Source organism: Oncorhynchus clarkii, chromosome 5, assembly GCF_045791955.1.
Source record: "Oncorhynchus clarkii lewisi isolate Uvic-CL-2024 chromosome 5, UVic_Ocla_1.0, whole genome shotgun sequence".
NCBI lineage: Eukaryota > Metazoa > Chordata > Actinopteri > Salmoniformes > Salmonidae > Oncorhynchus > Oncorhynchus clarkii.
This window is the reverse complement of record NC_092151.1, coordinates 88511539-88533597: the sequence shown is the minus strand read 5'-3', so window position 1 is coordinate 88533597 and position 22059 is coordinate 88511539. Positions and strand designations below refer to the sequence as shown.

Below are 22059 nucleotides of genomic sequence, written 5' to 3'. Positions count from 1 at the left end.
GCTGTCTCACACTGCAAATGACCAACGCTGTCGCCCACTGCAAATGACCAACGCTGTCTCACGCTGCGAATTACCAACGCCGTCTCACACTGCAAATGACCAACGCTGTCTCACACTGCAAATTACCAACACCGTCTCACGCTGCAAATGACCAACGCTGTCTCACACTGCAAATTACCAACACCGTCTCACGCTGCAAATGACCAACGCCGTCTCACACTGCAAATGACCAACGCCGTCTCACACTGCAAATTACCAACGCCGTCTCACACTGCAAATGACCAACGCCGTCTCACACTGCAAATGTCGCCCACCCACTGCACACACACACAGAAACACAAACAAACAAACACACACACACACACACACACACACACACACACACACACAAACATAAATAAACACACACACACTGAAACACAGACATACGCACACAAACAAACACAGACACACACAAACACGCACTGAAACACAAACATACACACCCACACCACTCTGCCTCTGTGTACCACTCTGTTCCTGCCTCTCGCCCTCTGTTTTCCTCATTAGACATTGCTAGTCCAAAGGCTGGCATCACCCCCCACCCATTATGAAGAAAATACAGTGTTGTCACACTGTGGTGCCATATGTAAACAGAGGCCCTGGATGGAATTAACATGCCTTCCCCCTTATTTCCCCTCCTCTCCCTCCCTGACCATCTTAGCAATCAAATCAAATCAAATGGCCCTTGATTTGCATGTAACTCCATAATATTGTGTGAGCAGTGATTGTAGTGGAAGACGAGGAGGTCTTTGTGCTGTTCCACCATTGACATCAAACACTCCTCTGATCTGATCTGATATGCTAATGACAGGGCAAGGAGAAGAATGGCTCACCATGCTGCCTTTGTTTGGCTGTGGGCCAAGGTCTCGCTATCTCTCACGCGCACACACACACACACACACACACACACACACACACACACACACACACACTGCTAGAAAGACGTACTGTACCCGGACGGACGTAAACACACACACACACACACACACTGCTAGAAAGACGTACTGTACCCGGACGGACGTAAACAAACACACACACACACACACACACACACACACACACACACACTGCTAGAAAGACATACTGTACCCGGACGGACGTAAACAAACACACGCACACGCACACACACAGGGCTGACACAATGACTGTAACCGACAGTTATGGATGGAGATCATCATGGACCCGCTGGTCCTCGACAGACCCTCATTCTGACTGTCCCAGTCTACAGACCCTCATTCTGACTGTCCCACTCTACAGACCCTCATTCTGACTGTCCCACTCTACAGACCCTCATTCTGACTGTCCCACTCTACAGACCCTCATTCTGACTGTCCCAGTCTAACAGTGTAATTAATATGCTGGTCCTCGACAGACCCTCATTCTGACTGTCCCAGTCTAACAGTGTAATTAATATGCTGGTCCTCGACAGACCCTCATTCTGACTGTCCCACTCTACAGACCCTCATTCTGACTGTCCCACTCTACAGATCCTCATTCTGACTGTCCCACTCTACAGACCCTCATTCTGACTGTCCCAGTCTAACAGTGTAATTAATATGCTGGTCCTCGACAGACCCTCATTCTGACTGTCCCAGTCTAACAGTGTAATTAATATGCTGGTCCTCGACAGACCCTCATTCTGACTGTCCCAGTCTAACAGTGTAATTAATATGCTGGTCCTCGACTGACCCTCATTCTGACTGTCCCAGTCTAACAGTGTAATTAATATGCTGGTCCTCGACAGACCCTCATTCTGACTGTCCCACTCTACAGACCCTCATTCTGACTGTCCCAGTCTAACAGTGTAATTAATATGCTGGTCCTCGACAGACCCTCATTCTGACTGTCCCAGTCTAACAGTGTAATTAATATGCTGGTCCTCAACAGACCCTCATTCTGACTGTCCCAGTCTAACAGTGTAATTAATATGCTGGTCCTCGACTGACCCTCATTCTGACTGTCCCAGTCTAACAGTGTAATTAATATGCTGGTCCTCGACAGACCCTCATTCTGACTGTCCCAGTCTAACAGTGTAATTAATATGCTGGTCCTCGACAGACCCTCATTCTGACTGTCCCAGTCTAACAGTGTAATTAATATGCCGGTCCTCGACAGACCCTCATTCTGACTGTCCCACTCTAACAGTGTAATTAATATGCTGGTCCTCGACAGACCCTCATTCTGACTGTCCCACTCTACAGACCCTCATTCTGACTGTCCCACTCTACAGACCCTCATTCTGACTGTCCCACTCTACAGACCCTCATTCTGACTGTCCCACTCTACAGACCCTCATTCTGACTGTCCCACTCTACAGAACCTCATTCTGACTGTCCCACTCTACAGACCCTCATTCTGACTGTCCCACTCTACAGAACCTCATTCTGACTGTCCCACTCTACAGACCCTCATTCTGACTGTCCCACTCTACAGATGTGTTGGGACATGTGTGTTGGGACATGGTAACAGCTTCATTTTATAATGACAAAAATAAATACCCCAACCATCAAGATGCCAGGGCAAATGATGAAAACATCCGTAGCCTAAACATCCTCATAAGTGCCAAGTAGCCTTGATAAATAGTGACACTCAGTACAAAAGCAATAATGAAGCTTTAATTAATATAAGTGTCGATATGACAGCGGTCATCGTTTGTTATTGTCAGCTCCTGCTTGTCTTCACCCATGGCTTCAGTTGGATTCCATTTAGCTGTTATCCCTTGTCCTAACAGTTGACACAATTTTCCTAACTTTCACACATCTTTCACATACCTTTGTATTGGCTGTTATGCGTAATAGTCTCAGGTTTTCTCTTTGCGTCCTCGTTTTGTCATTCTTCATGGAGTACAACGGCTGTGCAGGCGTCTTATTTTTGACAGAGGGAGGAAGCTCCCGTCTGACATCGGGAGGAGGCTCCCGTCTGACAGAGGGAGGAGGCTCCCGTCTGACAGAGGGAGGAGGCTCCCGTCTGACAGAGGGAGGAAGCTCCCGTCTGACAGAGGGAGGAAGCTCCCGTCTGACAGAGGGAGGAGGCTCCCGTCTGACAGAGGGAGGAGGCTCCCGTCTGACAGGGGGAGGAGGCTCCCGTCTGACAGGGGGAGGAGGCTCCCGTCTGACAGGGGGAGGAGGCTCCCGTCTGACAGGGGGAGGAGGCTCCCGTCTGACAGGGGGAGGAGGCTCCCGTCTGACAGGGGGAGGAGGCTCCCGTCTGACAGGGGGAGGAGGCTCCCGTCTGACAGAGGGAGGAGGCTCCCGTCTGACAGAGGGAGGAGGCTCCCGTCTGACAGAGGGAGGAGGCTCCCGTCTGACAGAGGGAGGAGGCTCCCGTCTGACAGAGGGAGGAGGCTCCCGTCTGACAGAGGGAGGAGGCTCCCGTCTGACAGAGGGAGGAGGCTCCCGTCTGAATTGGTTCATGGTGTCGGTCAGACTTGTTTTCTTTGCCCGTAACCTGTTCGCCAATGACAGTGAAGTGAAGAAATGGTCCATGGTGACATTTGTCCCCTGGCCAATGTAAGGTTCCACAAAGCTTCATCGCCACATTCTCCCAAACTCGCTCACTTCCTCACCTCCTCATCTCCTCACCTGCTGCCCCGATGTGGATCATTTTAAACGTTGTATTTATTTTAGAATGGATTAACACAGTAGAGGATACATACCATTTAGAGATTAGAATGGATTAACACAATAGAGGAAGCATACCATTTAGAGATTAGAATGGATTAACACAATAGAGGATACATACCATTTAGAGATTAGAATGGATTAACACAATAGAGGATACATACCATTTAGAGATTAGAATGGATTAACACAATAGAGGATACATACCATTTAGAGATTAGAATGGATTAACACACTAGAGGATACATACCATTTAGAGATTAGAATGGATTAACACAGTAGAGGATACATACCATTTAGAGATTAGAATGGATTAACACAATAGAGGATACATACCATTTAGAGATTAGAATGGATTAACACAGTAGAGGATACATACCATTTAGAGATTAGAATGGATTAACACAATAGAGGATACATACCATTTAGAGATTAGAATGGATTAACACAATAGAGGATCCATACCATTTAGAGATTAGAATGGATTAACACAATAGAGGATACATACCATTTAGAGATTAGAATGGATTAACACAATAGAGGATACATACCATTTAGAGATTAGAATGGATTAACACAATAGAGGATACATACCATTTAGAGATTAGAATGGATTAACACAGTAGAGGATACATACCATTTAGAGATTAGAATGGATTAACACAATAGAGGATGCATACCATTTAGAGATTAGAATGGATTAACACAATAGAGGATGCATACCATTTAGAGATTAGAATGGATTAACACAATAGAGGATACATACCATTTAGAGATTAGAATGGATTAACACAATAGAGGATACATACATTTTAGAGATTAGAATGGATTAACACAATAGAGGATACATACCATTTAGAGATTAGAATGGATTAACACAATAGAGGATACATACCATTTAGAGATTAGAATGGATTAACACAGTAGAGGATACATACCATTTAGAGATTAGAATGGATTAACACAATAGAGGATACATACCATTTAGAGATTAGAATGGATTAACACAATAGAGGATACATACCATTTAGAGATTAGAATGGATTAACACAATAGAGGATGCATACCATTTAGAGATTAGAATGGATTAACACAGTAGAGGATACATACCATTTAGAGATTAGAATGGATTAACACAGTAGAGGATGCATACCATTTAGAGATTAGAATGGATTAACACAATAGAGGATACATACCATTTAGAGATTAGAATGGATTAACACAGTAGAGGATACATACCATTTAGAGATTAGAATGGATTAACACAGTAGAGGATACATACCATTTAGAGATTAGAATGGATTAACACAGTAGAGGATACATACCATTTAGAGATTAGAATGGATTAACACAATAGAGGATACATACCATTTAGAGATTAGAATGGATTAACACAGTAGAGGATACATACCATTTAGAGATTAGAATGGATTAACACAGTAGAGGATACATACCATTTAGAGATTAGAATGGATTAACACAATAGAGGATACATACCATTTAGAGATTAGAATGGATTAACACAATAGAGGATACATACCATTTAGAGATTAGAATGGATTAACACAGTAGAGGATACATACCATTTAGAGATTAGAATGGATTAACACAATAGAGGATACATACCATTTAGAGATTAGAATGAATTAACAATAGAGGATACATACCATTTAGAGATTAGAATGGATTAACAATAGAGGATACATACCATTTAGAGATTAGAATGGATTAACACAATAGAGGATACATACCATTTAGAGATTAGAATGGATTAACACAGTAGAGGATACATACCATTTAGAGATTAGAATGGATTAACACAGTAGAGGATACATACCATTTAGAGATTAGAATGGATTAACACAATAGAGGATACATACCATTTAGAGATTAGAATGGATTAACACAATAGAGGATACATACCATTTAGAGATTAGAATGGATTAACACAATAGAGGATACATACCATTTAGAGATTAGAATGGATTAACACAGTAGAGGATACATACCATTTAGAGATTAGAATGGATTAACACAGTAGAGGATGCATACCATTTTGAGATTAGAATGGATTAACACAATAGAGGATGCATACCATTTAGAGATTAGAATGGATTAACACAATAGAGGATACATACCATTTAGAGATTAGAATGGATTAACACAGTAGAGGATGCATACCATTTAGAGATTAGAATGGATTAACACAGTAGAGGATACATACCATTTAGAGATTAGAATGGATTAACACAATAGAGGATACATACCATTTAGAGATTAGAATGGATTAACACAATAGAGGATACATACCATTTAGAGATTAGAATGGATTAACACAGTAGAGGATGCATACTATTTAGAGATTAGAATGGATTAACACAGTAGAGGATACATACCATTTAGAGATTAGAATGGATTAACACAGTAGAGGATACATACCATTTAGAGATTAGAATGGATTAACACAATAGAGGATACATACCATTTAGAGATTAGAATAGATTAACACAATAGAGGATACATACCATTTAGAGATTAGAATGGATTAACACAGTAGAGGATACATACCATTTAGAGATTAGAATGGATTAACACAATAGAGGATACATACCATTTAGAGATTAGAATGGATTGACACAGTAGAGGATGCATACCATTTAGAGATTAGAATGGATTAACACAGTAGAGGATGCATACCATTTAGAGATTAGAATGGATTAACACAATAGAGGATACATACCATTTAGAGATTAGAATGGATTAACACAATAGAGGATACATACCATTTAGAGATTAGAATGGATTAACACAATAGAGGATACATACCATTTAGAGATTAGAATGGATTAACACAATAGAGGATACATACCATTTAGAGATTAGAATGGATTAACACAATAGAGGATACATACCATTTAGAGATTAGAATGGATTAACACAATAGAGGATACATACCATTTAGAGATTAGAATGGATTAACACAATAGAGGATACATACCATTTAGAGATTAGAATGGATTAACACAATAGAGGATACATACCATTTAGAGATTAGAATGGATTAACACAATAGAGGATACATACCATTTAGAGATTAGAATGGATTAACACAATAGAGGATACATACCATTTAGAGATTAGAATGGATTAACACAATAGAGGATACATACCATTTAGAGATTAGAATGGATTAACACAATAGAGGATACATACCATTTAGAAATATAGAATGGATTAACACAATAGAGGATACATACCATTTAGAGATTAGAATGGATTAACACAATAGAGGATACATACCATTTAGAGATTAGAATGGATTAACACAATAGAGGATACATACCATTTAGAGATTAGAATGGATTAACACAATAGAGGATACATACCATTTAGAGATTAGAATGGATTAACACAACAGAGGATACATACCATTTAGAGATTAGAATGGATTAACACAATAGAGGATACATACCATTTAGAGATTAGAATGGATTAACACAATAGAGGATACATACCATTTAGAGATTAGAATGGATTAACACAATAGAGGATACATACCATTTAGAGATTAGAATGGATTAACACAGTAGAGGATACATACCATTTAGAGATTAGAATGGATTAACACAATAGAGGATACATACCATTTAGAGATTAGAATGGATTAACACAGTAGAGGATACATACCATTTAGAGATTAGAATGGATTAACACAATAGAGGATACATACCATTTAGAGATTAGAATGGATTAACACAATAGAGGATACATACCATTTAGAGATTAGAATGGATTAACACAATAGAGGATACATACCATTTAGAGATTAGAATGGATTAACACAATAGAGGATACATACCATTTAGAGATTAGAATGGATTAACACAATAGAGGATACATACCATTTAGAGATTAGAATGGATTAACACAATAGAGGATACATACCATTTAGAGATTAGAATGGATTAACACAATAGAGGATACATACCATTTAGAGATTAGAATGGATTAACACAGTAGAGGATACATACCATTTAGAGATTAGAATGGATTAACACAATAGAGGATACATACCATTTAGAGATTAGAATGGATTAACACAATAGAGGATACATACCATTTAGAGATTAGAATGGATTAACACAATAGAGGATACATACCATTTAGAGATTAGAATGGATTAACACAATAGAGGATACATACCATTTAGAGATTAGAATGGATTAACACAATAGAGGATACATACCATTTAGAGATTAGAATGGATTAACACAATAGAGGATACATACCATTTAGAGATTAGAATGGATTAACACAGTAGAGGATACATACCATTTAGAGATTAGAATGGATTAACACAATAGAGGATACATACCATTTAGAGATTAGAATGGATTAACACAATAGAGGATACATACCATTTAGAGATTAGAATGGATTAACACAATAGAGGATACATACCATTTAGAGATTAGAATGGATTAACACAGTAGAGGATACATACCATTTAAAGATTAGAATGGATTAACACAGTAGAGGATACATACCATTTAGAGATTAGAATGGATTAACACAGTAGAGGATACATACCATTTAGAAATTAGAATGGATTAACAGTAGAGGATACATACCATTTAGAGATTAGAATGGATTAACACAGTAGAGGATACATACCATTTAGAGATTAGAATGGATTAACACAGTAGAGGATACATACCATTTAGAGATTAGAATGGATTAACACAGTAGAGGATACATACCATTTAGAGATTAGAATGGATTAACACAGTAGAGTATACATACCATTTAGAGATTAGAATGGATTAACACAATAGAGGATACATACCATTTAGAAATTAGAATGGATTAACACAATAGAGGATGCATACCATTTAGAGATTAGAATGGATTAACACAATAGAGGATACATACCATTTAGAGATTAGAATGGATTAACACAATAGAGGATACATACCATTTAGAGATTAGAATGGATTAACACAATAGAGGATACATACCATTTAGAGATTAGAATGGATCAACACAATAGAGGATACATACCATTTAGAGATTAGAATGGATTAACACAGTAGAGGATACATACCATTTAGAGATTAGAATGGATTAACACAATAGAGGATGCATACCATTTAGAGATTAGAATGGATTAACACAATAGAGGATACATACCATTTAGAGATTAGAATGGATTAACACAGTAGAGGATACATACCATTTAGAGATTAGAATGGATTAACACAATAGAGGATACATACCATTTAGAGATTAGAATGGATTAACACAATAGAGGATAAATACAATTTAGAGATTAGAATGGATTAACACAATAGATGATACATACCATTTAGAGGTTAGAATGGATTAACACAGTAGAGGATACATACCATTTAGAGATTAGAATGGATTAACACAGTAGAGGATACATACCATTTAGAGATTAGAATGGATTAACACAGTAGAGGATACATACCATTTAGAAATTAGAATGGATTAACAGTAGAGGATACATACCATTTAGAGATTAGAATGGATTAACACAGTAGAGGATACATACCATTTAGAGATTAGAATGGATTAACACAATAGAGGATACATACCATTTAGAGATTAGAATGGATTAACACAATAGAGGATACATACCATTTAGAGATTAGAATGGATTAACACAGTAGAGGATACATACCATTTAGAGATTAGAATGGATTAACACAATAGAGGATGCATACCATTTAGAGATTAGAATGGATTAACACAATAGAGGATACATACCATTTAGAGATTAGAATGGATTAACACAGTAGAGGATACATACCATTTAGAGATTAGAATGGATTAACACAATAGAGGATACATACCATTTAGAGATTAGAATGGATTAACACAATAGAGGATACATACCATTTAGAGATTAGAATGGATTAACACAATAGAGGATACATACCATTTAGAGATTAGAATGGATTAACACAGTAGAGGATACATACCATTTAGAGATTAGAATGGATTAACACAGTAGAGGATACATACCATTTAGAGATTAGAATGGATTAACACAGTAGAGGATACATACCATTTAGAAATTAGAATGGATTAACAGTAGAGGATACATACCATTTAGAGATTAGAATGGATTAACACAGTAGAGGATACATACCATTTAGAGATTAGAATGGATTAACACAATAGAGGATGCATACCATTTAGAAATTAGAATGGATTAACACAATAGAGGATGCATACCATTTAGAGATTAGAATGGATTAACACAATAGAGGATGCATACCATTTAGAGATTAGAATGGATTAACACAATAGAGGATACATACCATTTAGAGATTAGAATGGATTAACACAATAGAGGATACATACCATTTAGAGATTAGAATGGATCAACACAATAGAGGATACATACCATTTAGAGATTAGAATGGATTAACACAATAGAGGATACATACCATTTAGAGATTAGAATGGATTAACACAGTAGAGGATACATACCATTTAGAAATTAGAATGGATTAACAGTAGAGGATACATACCATTTAGAGATTAGAATGGATTAACACAGTAGAGGATACATACCATTTAGAGATTAGAATGGATTAACACAATAGAGGATGCATACCATTTAGAAATTAGAATGGATTAACACAATAGAGGATGCATACCATTTAGAGATTAGAATGGATTAACACAATAGAGGATACATACCATTTAGAGATTAGAATGGATTAACACAATAGAGGATACATACCATTTAGAGATTAGAATGGATTAACACAATAGAGGATACATACCATTTAGAGATTAGAATGGATAAACACAATAGAGGATACATACCATTTAGAGATTAGAATGGATTAACACAATAGAGGATACATACCATTTAGAGATTAGAATGGATTAACACAATAGAGGATGCATACCATTTAGAGATTAGAATGGATTAACACAATAGAGGATACATACCACTTAGAGATTAGAATGGATTAACACAGTAGAGGATACATACCATTTAGAGATTAGAATGGATTAACACAATAGAGGATACATACCATTTAGAGATTAGAATGGATTAACACAATAGAGGATACATACCATTTAGAGATTAGAATGGATTAACACAGTAGAGGATACATACCATTTAGAGATTAGAATGGATTAACACAGTAGAGGATACATACCATTTAGAGATTAGAATGGATTAACACAGTAGAGGATACATACCATTTAGAGATTAGAATGGATTAACACAATAGAGGATACATACCATTTAGAGATTAGAATGGATTGACACAGTAGAGGATGCATACCATTTAGAGATTAGAATGGATTAACACAATAGAGGATGCATACCATTTAGAGATTAGAATGGATTAACACAATAGAGGATACATACCATTTAGAGATTAGAATGGATTAACACAATAGAGGATACATACCATTTAGAGATTAGAATGGATTAACACAATAGAGGATACATACCATTTAGAGATTAGAATGGATTAACACAATAGAGGATACATACCATTTAGAGATTAGAATGGATTAACACAATAGAGGATACATACCATTTAGAGATTAGAATGGATTAACTCAATAGAGTATACATACCATTTAGAGATTAGAATGGATTAACACAATAGAGGATACATACAATTTAGAGATTAGAATGGATTAACACAATAGAGGATACATACCATTTAGAGATTAGAATGGATTAACACAATAGAGGATACATACCATTTAGAGATTAGAATGGATTAACACAATAGAGGATACATACCATTTAGAGATTAGAATGGATTAACACAATAGAGGATGCATACCATTTAGAGATTAGAATGGATTAACACAATAGAGGATACATACCATTTAGAGATTAGAATGGATTAACACAGTAGAGGATACATACCATTTAGAGATTAGAATGTATTAACACAATAGAGGATACATACCATTTAGAGATTAGAATGGATTAACACAGTATAGGATACATACCATTTAGAGATTAGAATGGATTAACACAATAGAGGGTGCATACCATTTAGAGATTAGAATGGATTAACACAATAGAGGATACATACCATTTAGAGATTAGAATGGATTAACACAATAGAGGATACATACCATTTAGAGATTAGAATGGATTAACACAATAGAGGATACATACCATTTAGAGATTAGAATGGATCAACACAATAGAGGATACATACCATTTAGAGATTAGAATGGATTAACACAATAGAGGATACATACCATTTAGAGATTAGAATGGATTAACACAATAGAGGATGCATACCATTTAGAGATTAGAATGGATTAACACAATAGAGGATACATACCACTTAGAGATTAGAATGGATTAACACAGTAGAGGATACATACCATTTAGAGATTAGAATGGATTAACACAATAGAGGATACATACCATTTAGAGATTAGAATGGATTAACACAATAGAGGATACATACCATTTAGAGATTAGAATGGATTAACACAGTAGAGGATACATACCATTTAGAGATTAGAATGGATTAACACAGTAGAGGATACATACCATTTAGAGATTAGAATGGATTAACACAGTAGAGGATACATACCATTTAGAGATTAGAATGGATTAACACAATAGAGGATACATACCATTTAGAGATTAGAATGGATTGACACAGTAGAGGATGCATACCATTTAGAGATTAGAATGGATTAACACAATAGAGGATGCATAACATTTAGAGATTAGAATGGATTAACACAATAGAGGATACATACCATTTAGAGATTAGAATGGATTAACACAATAGAGGATACATTCCATTTAGAGATTAGAATGGATTAACACAATAGAGGATACATACCATTTAGAGATTAGAATGGATTAACTCAATAGAGTATACATACCATTTAGAGATTAGAATGGATTAACACAATAGAGGATACATACAATTTAGAGATTAGAATGGATTAACACAATAGATGATACATACCATTTAGAGATTAGAATGGATTAACACAATAGAGGATACATACCATTTAGAGATTAGAATGGATTAACACAATAGAGGATACATACCATTTAGAGATTAGAATGGATTAACACAATAGAGGATGCATACCATTTAGAGATTAGAATGGATTAACACAATAGAGGATACATACCATTTAGAGATTAGAATGGATTAACACAGTAGAGGATACATACCATTTAGAGATTAGAATGGATTAACACAATAGAGGATACATACCATTTAGAGATTAGAATGGATTAACACAGTAGAGGATACATACCATTTAGAGATTAGAATGGATTAACACAATAGAGGGTGCATACCATTTAGAGATTAGAATGGATTAACACAATAGAGGATACATACCATTTAGAGATTAGAATGGATTAACACAATAGAGGATACATACCATTTAGAGATTAGAATGGATTAACACAATAGAGGATACATACCATTTAGAGATTAGAATGGATTAACACAGTTGAGGATACATACCATTTAGAGATTAGAATGGATTAACACAATAGAGGATACATACCATTTAGAGATTAGAATGGATTAACACAATAGAGGATACATACCATTTAGAGATTAGAATGGATTAACACAGTAGAGGATACATACCATTTAGAGATTAGAATGGATTAACACAATAGAGGGTGCATACCATTTAGAGATTAGAATGGATTAACACAATAGAGGATACATACCATTTAGAGATTAGAATGGATTAACACAATAGAGGATACATACCATTTAGAGATTAGAATGGATTAACACAATAGAGGATACATACCATTTAGAGATTAGAATGGATTAACACAGTAGAGGATACATACCATTTAGAGATTAGAATGGATTAACACAATAGAGGATGCATACCATTTAGAGATTAGAATGGATTAACACAATAGAGGATACATACCATTTAGAGATTAGAATGGATTAACACAGTAGAGGATACATACCATTTAGAGATTAGAATGGATTAAGACAATAGAGGATACATACCATTTAGAGATTAGAATGGATTAACACAATAGAGGATACATACCATTTAGAGATTAGAATGGATTAACACAATAGAGGATACATACCATTTAGAGATTAGAATGGATTAACACAATAGAGGATACATACCATTTAGAGATTAGAATGGATTAACACAATAGAGGATACATACAATTTAGAGATTAGAATGGATTAACACAATAGAGGATACATACCATTTAGAGATTAGAATGGATTAACACAATAGAGGATACATACAATTTAGAGATTAGAATGGATTAACACAATAGAGGATACATACCATTTAGAGATTAGAATGGATTAACACAATAGAGTGGCCCGCTCTGTTCTTCATTCACAATGGCTGATTAAATAATTATGTTGTTTGCTTCCCCTCGCTCATCAACTCCCCCATTCTCTCCCTTTTCTCCCAACATTTCATCTGTTATGTGTGAAATTAGTTTCAGTATATAGTTTCGGTTCAGTTTCGAGGAAATTTTCAGGGTGATTATCAGCAGGGCACTGCACTTTCAACTGTTGGGAGAAGGAGTGGAGCAGGCCCTACTGTCGGGAGAAGGAACGGAGCAGGCCCTACTGTCGGGAGAAGGAACGGAGCAGGCCCTACTGTCGGGAGAAGGAACGGAGCAGGCCCTACTGTCGGGAGAAGGAACGGAGCAGGCCCTACTGTCGGGAGAAGGAGTGGAGCAGGCCTTACTGTTGGGAGAAGGAGTGGAGCAGGCCCTACTGTTGGGAGAAGGAGTGGAGCAGGCCATACTGTCGGGAGAAGGAGTGGAGCAGGCCCTACTGTTGGGAGAAGGAGTGGAGCAGGCCATACTGTTGGGAGAAGGAGTGGAGCAGGCCCTACTGTTGGGAGAGGGAGTGGAGCAGGCCATACTGTCGGGAGAAGGAGTGGAGCAGGCCCTACTGTCGGGAGAAGGAGTGGAGCAGGCCATACTGTTGGGAGAAGGAGTGGAGCAGGCCCTACTGTTGGGAGAGGGAGTGGAGCAGGCCATACTGTCGGGAGAAGGAGTGGAGCAGGCCCTACTGTTGGGAGAAGGAGTGGAGCAGGCCCTACTGTTGGGAGAAGGAGTGGAGCAGGCCCTACTGTTGGGAGAAGGAGTGGAGCAGGCCCTACTGTTGGGAGAAGGAGTGGAGCAGGCCCTACTGTTGGGAGAAGGAGTGGAGCAGGCCATACTGTGTCGGGAGAAGGAGTGGAGCAGGCCCTACTGTTGGGAGAAGGAGTGGAGCAGGCCCTACTGTCGGGAGAAGGAACGGAGCAGGCCCTACTGTCGGGAGAAGGAGCGGAGCAGGCCCTACTGTGTCGGGAGAAGGAGCGGAGCAGGCCCTACTGTCGGGAGAAGGAGTGGAGCAGGCCCTACTGTCGGGAGAAGGAGTGGAGCAGGCCCTACTGTCGAGTGGAGGAGCGGAGCAGGCCCTACTGTCGGGAGAAGGAGTGGAGCAGGCCCTACTGTCGGGAGAAGGAGTTGAGCAGGCCCTACTGTCGGGAGAAGGAGTGGAGCAGGCCCTACTGTCGGGAGAAGGAGTGGAGCAGGCCCTACTGTCGGGAGAAGGAGTTGAGCAGGCCCTACTGTCGGGAGAAGGAGTTGAGCAGGCCCTAGTGTCGGGAGAAGGAGTGGAGCAGGCCCTACTGTCGGGAGAAGGAGTTGAGCAGGCCCTACTGTCGGGAGAAGGAGTTGAGCAGGCCCTAGTGTCGGGAGAAGGAGTTGAGCAGGCCCTACTGTCAGGAGAAGGAGCGGAGCAGGCCCTACTGTCGGGTGGAGGAGCGGAGCAGGCCCCTACTGTTGGGAGAAGGAGTGGAGCAGGCCCTACTGTCGGGAGAAGGAGCGGAACAGGTCCTACTGTCGAGTGGAGGAGCGGAGCAGGCCCTACTGTCGAGTGGAGGAGCGGAGCAGGCCCTACTGTTGGGAGAAGGAGCGGAGCAGGCCCTACTGTCGGGAGAAGGAGCGGAGCAGGCCCTACTGTCGAGTGGAGGAGCGGAGCAGGCCCTACTGTCGGGAGAAGGAACGGAGCAGGCCCTACTGTCGGGAGAAGGAGTTGAGCAGGCCCTAGTGTCGGGAGAAGGAGCGGAGCGGGCCCTACTGTCGGGTGGAGGAGCGGAGCAGGCCCCTACTGTTGGGAGAAGGAGCGGAGCAGGCCCTACTGTCGGGAGAAGGAGCGGAACAGGTCCTACTGTCGAGTGGAGGAGCGGAGCAGGCCCTACTGTCGAGTGGAGGAGCGGAGCAGGCCCTACTGTCGAGTGGAGGAGCGGAGCAGGCCCTACTGTCGAGTGGAGGAGCGGAGCAGGCCTCTACTGTTGGGAGAAGGAGCGGAACAGGTCCTACTGTCGAGTGGAGGAGCGGAGCAGGCCCTACTGTCGAGTGGCGGAGCGGAGCAGGCCCTACTGTCGGGAGAAGGAGCGGAGCAGGCCCTACTGTTGGGAGAAGGAGCGGAGCAGGCCGTACTGTCGGGAGAAGGAGCGGAGCAGGCCCTACTGTCGAGTGGAGGAGCGGAGCAGGCCCTACTGTTGAGTGGAGGAGCGGAGCAGGCCCCTACTGTTGGGAGAAGGAGTGGAGCAGGCCCTACTGTCGGGAGAAGGAGCGGAACAGGTCCTACTGTCGAGTGGAGGAGCGGAGCAGGCCCTACTGTCGGGTGGAGGAGCGGAGCAGGCCCCTACTGTTGGGAGAAGGAGTGGAGCATGCCCTACTGTCGGGAGAAGGAGCGGAACAGGTCCTACTGTCGAGTGGAGGAGCGGAGCAGGCCCTACTGTCGAGTGGAGGAGCGGAGCAGGCCCTACTGTTGGGAGAAGGAGCGGAGCAGGCCCTACTGTCGGGAGAAGGAGCGGAGCAGGCCCTACTGTCGAGTGGAGGAGCGGAGCAGGCCCTACTGTCGGGAGAAGGAACGGAGCAGGCCCTACTGTCGGGAGAAGGAGCGGAGCGGGCCCTACTGTCGGGTGGAGGAGCGGAGCAGGCCCCTACTGTTGGGAGAAGGAGCGGAGCAGGCCCTACTGTCGGGAGAAGGAGCGGAACAGGTCCTACTGTCGAGTGGAGGAGCGGAGCAGGCCCTACTGTCGAGTGGAGGAGCGGAGCAGGCCCTACTGTCGAGTGGAGGAGCGGAGCAGGCCTCTACTGTTGGGAGAAGGAGCGGAACAGGTCCTACTGTCGAGTGGAGGAGCGGAGCAGGCCCTACTGTCGAGTGGAGGAGCGGAGCAGGCCCTACTGTCGGGAGAAGGAGCGGAGCAGGCCCTACTGTTGGGAGAAGGAGCGGAGCAGGCCGTACTGTCGGGAGAAGGAGCGGAGCAGGCCCTACTGTCGAGTGGAGGAGCGGAGCAGGCCCTACTGTTGAGTGGAGGAGCGGAGCAGGCCCCTACTGTTGGGAGAAGGAGTGGAGCAGGCCCTACTGTCGGGAGAAGGAGCGGAACAGGTCCTACTGTCGAGTGGAGGAGCGGAGCAGGCCCTACTGTCGAGTGGAGGAGCGGAGCAGGCCCTACTGTCGGGAGAAGGAGCGGAGCAGGCCGTACTGTCGGGAGAAGGAGTGGAGCAGGCCCTACTGTCGGGAGAAGGAGTGGAGCAGGCCCTACTGTCGGGAGAAGGAGTGGAGCAGGCCCTACTGTCAGGAGAAGGAGTGGAGCAGGCCCTACTGTCGGGAGAAGGAGTGGAGCAGGCCCTACTGTCGGGAGAAGGAGCGTAGCAGGCCCTACTGTCGAGTGGAGGAGAGGAGCAGGCCCTACTGTCGGGAGAAGGAGCGTAGCAGGCCCTACTGTCGAGTGGAGGAGAGGAGCAGGCCCTACTGTCGGGAGAAGGAGCGTAGCAGGCCCTACTGTCGAGTGGAGGAGAGGAGCAGGCCCTACTGTCGGGAGAAGGAGCGTAGCAGGCCCTACTGTCGAGTGGAGGAGAGGAGCAGGCCCTACTGTCAGGAGAAGGAGTGGAGCAGGCCCTACTGTCGGGAGAAGGAGAGGAGCAGGCCCTACTGTTCTGTTGGGAGGAGGACGGGAAACCATTTTTAAAAATGACATGCCCTCCTAAAACTGGTTCTAACTCCAGTTCTGTTCGTGATATTAAGATTCTAACACCGTGTATATTAAAGACTTATTTAGGAAAAGTCATGGACGGAGGGGGGCATGACTTAAAAAAATAAATAAAAAATTGTGGAACGGACAGTTGACTGAAGACCCGACGGCCGGGCATTTGTGCGGTTGAGTCCATTTCTGGGGAAATGTGGACTCTTAACAATGTGATCAAACTCACTCACTCTCTACTCTCCCGTTTGCTATTGTTTGCCAATCAGTATCCCGACAAGCACAGCGAACAAGCTAGCTAGCCAGTTTTTCCCGATTGGATATTGTGACACTCCAGCTTATAATTCACATGAAGTTGAGTTTCATCAACTTTGTCCCATCACAGGTTCACATCACAGGTTCACATCACAGGTTCCCATCACAGGTTCCCATCACAGGTTCACATCACAGGTTCACATCACAGGTTCACATCACAGGTTCACATCACAGGTTCACATCACAGGTTCACATCACTAACCATCTCATCGTATAATTTTTATCACTGTGTTTTTTTTGTTTGTTTTTTAAACGGCTAGGACTGTTGAAAACGGCTAGGACTGTTGACAACGGCTAGGACTGTTGACAACGGCTAGGACTGTTGACAACAGCTAGGACTGTTGACAACGGCTAGGACTGTTGACAACGGCTAGGACTGTTGACAACGGCTAGGACTGTTGACAACGGCTAGGACTGTTGACAACGGCTAGGACTGTTGACAACGGCTAGGACTGTTGACAACGGCTAGGACTGTTGACAACGGCTAGGACTGTTGACAACGGCTAGGACGGTTGACAACGGCTAGGACTGTTGACAACGGCTAGGACTGTTGACAACGGCTAGGACTGTTGACAACGGCTAGGACTGTTGACAACGGCTAGGACTGTTGAAAACGGCTAGGACTGTTGAAAACGGCTAGGACTGTTGACAGGGGCTAGGACTGTTGACAGGGGCTAGGACTGTTGACAGGGGCTAGGACTGTTGACAGGGGCTAGGACTGTTGACAGGGGCTAGGACTGTTGACAGCGGCTCGGACTGTTGACAGCGGCTAGGACCGTTGATTTCAGGTAGTCTTGTCGCACTGTGACTGTTTCTGTGACATCTGGGAGAGAATGAGGTCATGCTGAGAGGGTGGGGGGGTTACGGTGGCAGGGGTGTTGTGTGGTTGTAGTTTGTGTGTGACCGGGTTACGTATATATGGAGAAACTATGTACCAGATGTGAGCGTTTTGCTTTTCTCCGTTTCTGAGAACTCATGTGCTCCACCGCAGCGTAATGAAAATGAGAAGGGCCTTGGTATGAGAGAAAGAGGGGGGGTAGAGGAAAAGAGGTAGAGAACCGTAGAGAGAGGATTGGAATTGAGAGGGAAAGAAAGAGAACGGTAGAGAGGGAGGGAAACAGGGAACGAGAGAGAGGAACGAGGGAAACAGCAGAGTGAGGGGAAGAAAAAGAGGGAACAAGCGCGAGGTCTGCATCATATTAACTAGTTTTGTGTGTGTGTGTGTGTAGCGCTTTAAGGATCAGCAGAGTTTGTGTACACTGACTGTACAAAATCCTAATAATGAGTTGCACCCCCTTTTCCCCACCGAACAGCCTCAATTCATTGGGGAATGGACTACAAGGTGTTGAAAGCGTTCCACAGGGACGTTGGCCTATGTTGTCTCCAATGCTTCCCACAGTTGTATCAAATTGGCTGGATGTCCTTTGGGTGAATGGACCATTCATGATACACATGGGAAACTGCAGCGTTGCAGTTCTTGACACAAACCGGTGTGCCTGGTATCTACTACCATACCCTGTTCAAAGGCACTTACATATTTTGTCCTGCCCATTCACCCTCTGAACGGCGCACATACACAATCCATGTCTCAATTGTCTCAAGGCTTAAAAATTCTTCTTGAACCTGGGCAGTTATTTGATTATTTGAATATCCAAAAGGACTTTAGTATTTGATTACTTGCTAGAATATAGATTTTTGAGCAAAACAAATATAGGCCTATTTTGATTCAAAAGCTTTGTCTAAAATTGAATTGAATGATCTATTTGACAAGTTTAGACCATGACATTTTAAATAAAACATCAGTTTTATAACAGTTTTTGTTAGTGCACCTCATAAGAAAGACCGGTAGCGTGTGATTGTCAATTGATCCAAGCAGCAGTACTGACAGAGGCTCCATGTGTAGCAAGTGAAGTGGGACATTTCTTTTTCTCCCCAATTTCGAACTTGTTTCATTGCTGCAACTCCCCAACGGGCTCGGGTCATTGCGTACTCTGAAACATGACCCGCCAAACTGCGCTGCTTAACACCCATCCGCTTAACACGGAAGCCAGCTACACTGATGTGTCGGAGGAAACACCGTTCACATGACGACCGAGGTCAGCCTGCAGGCGCCCGGCCCGCCACAAGGAAACGTTACAGCGCAATGAGCCAGGTAAAGCCCCCCCCGGCCAAACCCCCCCCCCCCCTAACCCATGCGACGCTGGGCCAACCCCCCCCCCCCCCCCTAACCCGGGCCACTGTGGGCCAAACCCTTAGGGGGGCGACGCTGGGCCAAATCCCCCCCCTAACCCGGACTACGCTGGGCCAAACCCTCCCCTATCCCGGACGACGCTGGGCCAAACCCTCCCCTATCCCTATCGCAGACCACACTGGGCCAAACCCTCCCCTAACCCGGACGACGATGGGCCAAAACCCCACCACTAACCCGGACGACGCTGGGCCAAACCCTCCCCTAACCCGGACGACGCTGGGCCAAACCCTCCCCTAACCCGGACGACGCTGGGCCAAACCCTCCCCTATCCCTATCGCAGACCACACTGGGCCAAACCCTCCCCTAACCCGGACGACGATGGGCCAAAACCCCACCACTAACCCGGACGACGCTGGGCCAAACCCTCCCCTAACCCGGACGACGCTGGGCAAATCCCCCCCCTAACCCGGACTACGCTGGGCCAAACCCTCCCCTATCCCGGACGACGCTGGGCCAAACCCTCCCCTATCCCTATCGCAGACCACACTGGGCCAAACCCTCCCCTAACCCGGACGACGATGGGCCAAAACCCCACCACTAACCCGGACGACGCTGGGCCAAACCCTCCCCTAACCCGGACGACGCTGGGCCAAACCCTCCCCTAACCCGGACGACGCTGGGCCAAACCCTCCCCTATCCCTATCGCAGACCACACTGGGCCAAACCCTCCCCTAACCCGGACGACGATGGGCCAAAACCCCACCACTAACCCGGACGACGCTGGGCCAAACCCTCCCCTAACCCGGACGACGCTGGGCCAAACCCTCCCCTAACCCGGACGACGCTGGGCCAATTGTGCCTATGGGACTCCCAATCACAGCCGGTTGTGATACAGCCCGGGATCGAACCCGGGTCTTTAGTGACGTCTCTAGCACTGCGATGCAGTGCCTTAGAGCGCTGTGCCACTCGGGAGGCCAAAGTGGGAGATTTCTAATCAATATAAAATGCAATTACAATTACGCAATTAAGTTGGCTAAATGAGAAGGAATAGGCTACAATGATTATCCATCAGGTAGGCTGTTGTTTCATATGAATGGAGTTGTTGTAGACAGGGACACAAAAAGCAGAAAAATTGTCTCCATTAGCCTGGCTAACTAACTTAGCTGGCGAGTGTAGCTAGCTAGCTGGATAACTAACTTAGTGGGCTAGTGTAGCTAGCTAGCTGGATAACTAACTTAGCGGGCTAGTGTAGCTAGCTAGCTGGATAACTAACTTAGCAGGCTAGTGTAGCTAGCTAGTTGGATAACTAACTTAGCGGGCTAGTGTAGCTAGCTAGCATCTTCTATAGATGTGATGCAGTCAAGACAGGCATTACCAGATGAGATGATAGATAACCCATCACATCAACAAGTTTGTTTAACTTGAGTGAGTCGGTTTGTCTACTTTCTCTCTCTTATCCTCTGTGTCGGAAACACCGGCCCCTGTTCCTCTCACGACTTCACGGCTGCACCGCTGAAACAAAAAGCAGAGTGCACAGAGTTGAATTTTGTTAATTTTTTCCTCTTTAAAACACATGTATTTCGACTATACTGATATCTCAACAAAAAAATCATATTTTTTTTCAAATCGTGAAATCATTTAAAATTCCCCTCCCCAATATGTGTGTATTTTTCATTTCTTTTAGTTAAAACATCTTTGGGCTGAGATCCCGTTAACGGGATCGATATGACAACAGCCAGTGAAAGTGCAGAGCGCCAAATTCAAACAACAGAATTCTCATAATTAACATTCCTCAAATATACATGTATCTTATACCATTTTAAAGGTAATCTT

At 43.0% G+C, this 22059-nt stretch overlaps 1 protein-coding gene across 1 annotated transcript in view; it reads left to right on the top strand.

Annotated features, from left to right (window-relative positions):
- LOC139409512 (serine/threonine-protein kinase Nek7-like) overlaps positions 1–22059 on the top strand; it is a 141811-nt gene that overhangs the window by 86156 nt on the left and 33596 nt on the right. The gene's annotated exons all lie outside the window — the stretch shown is intronic.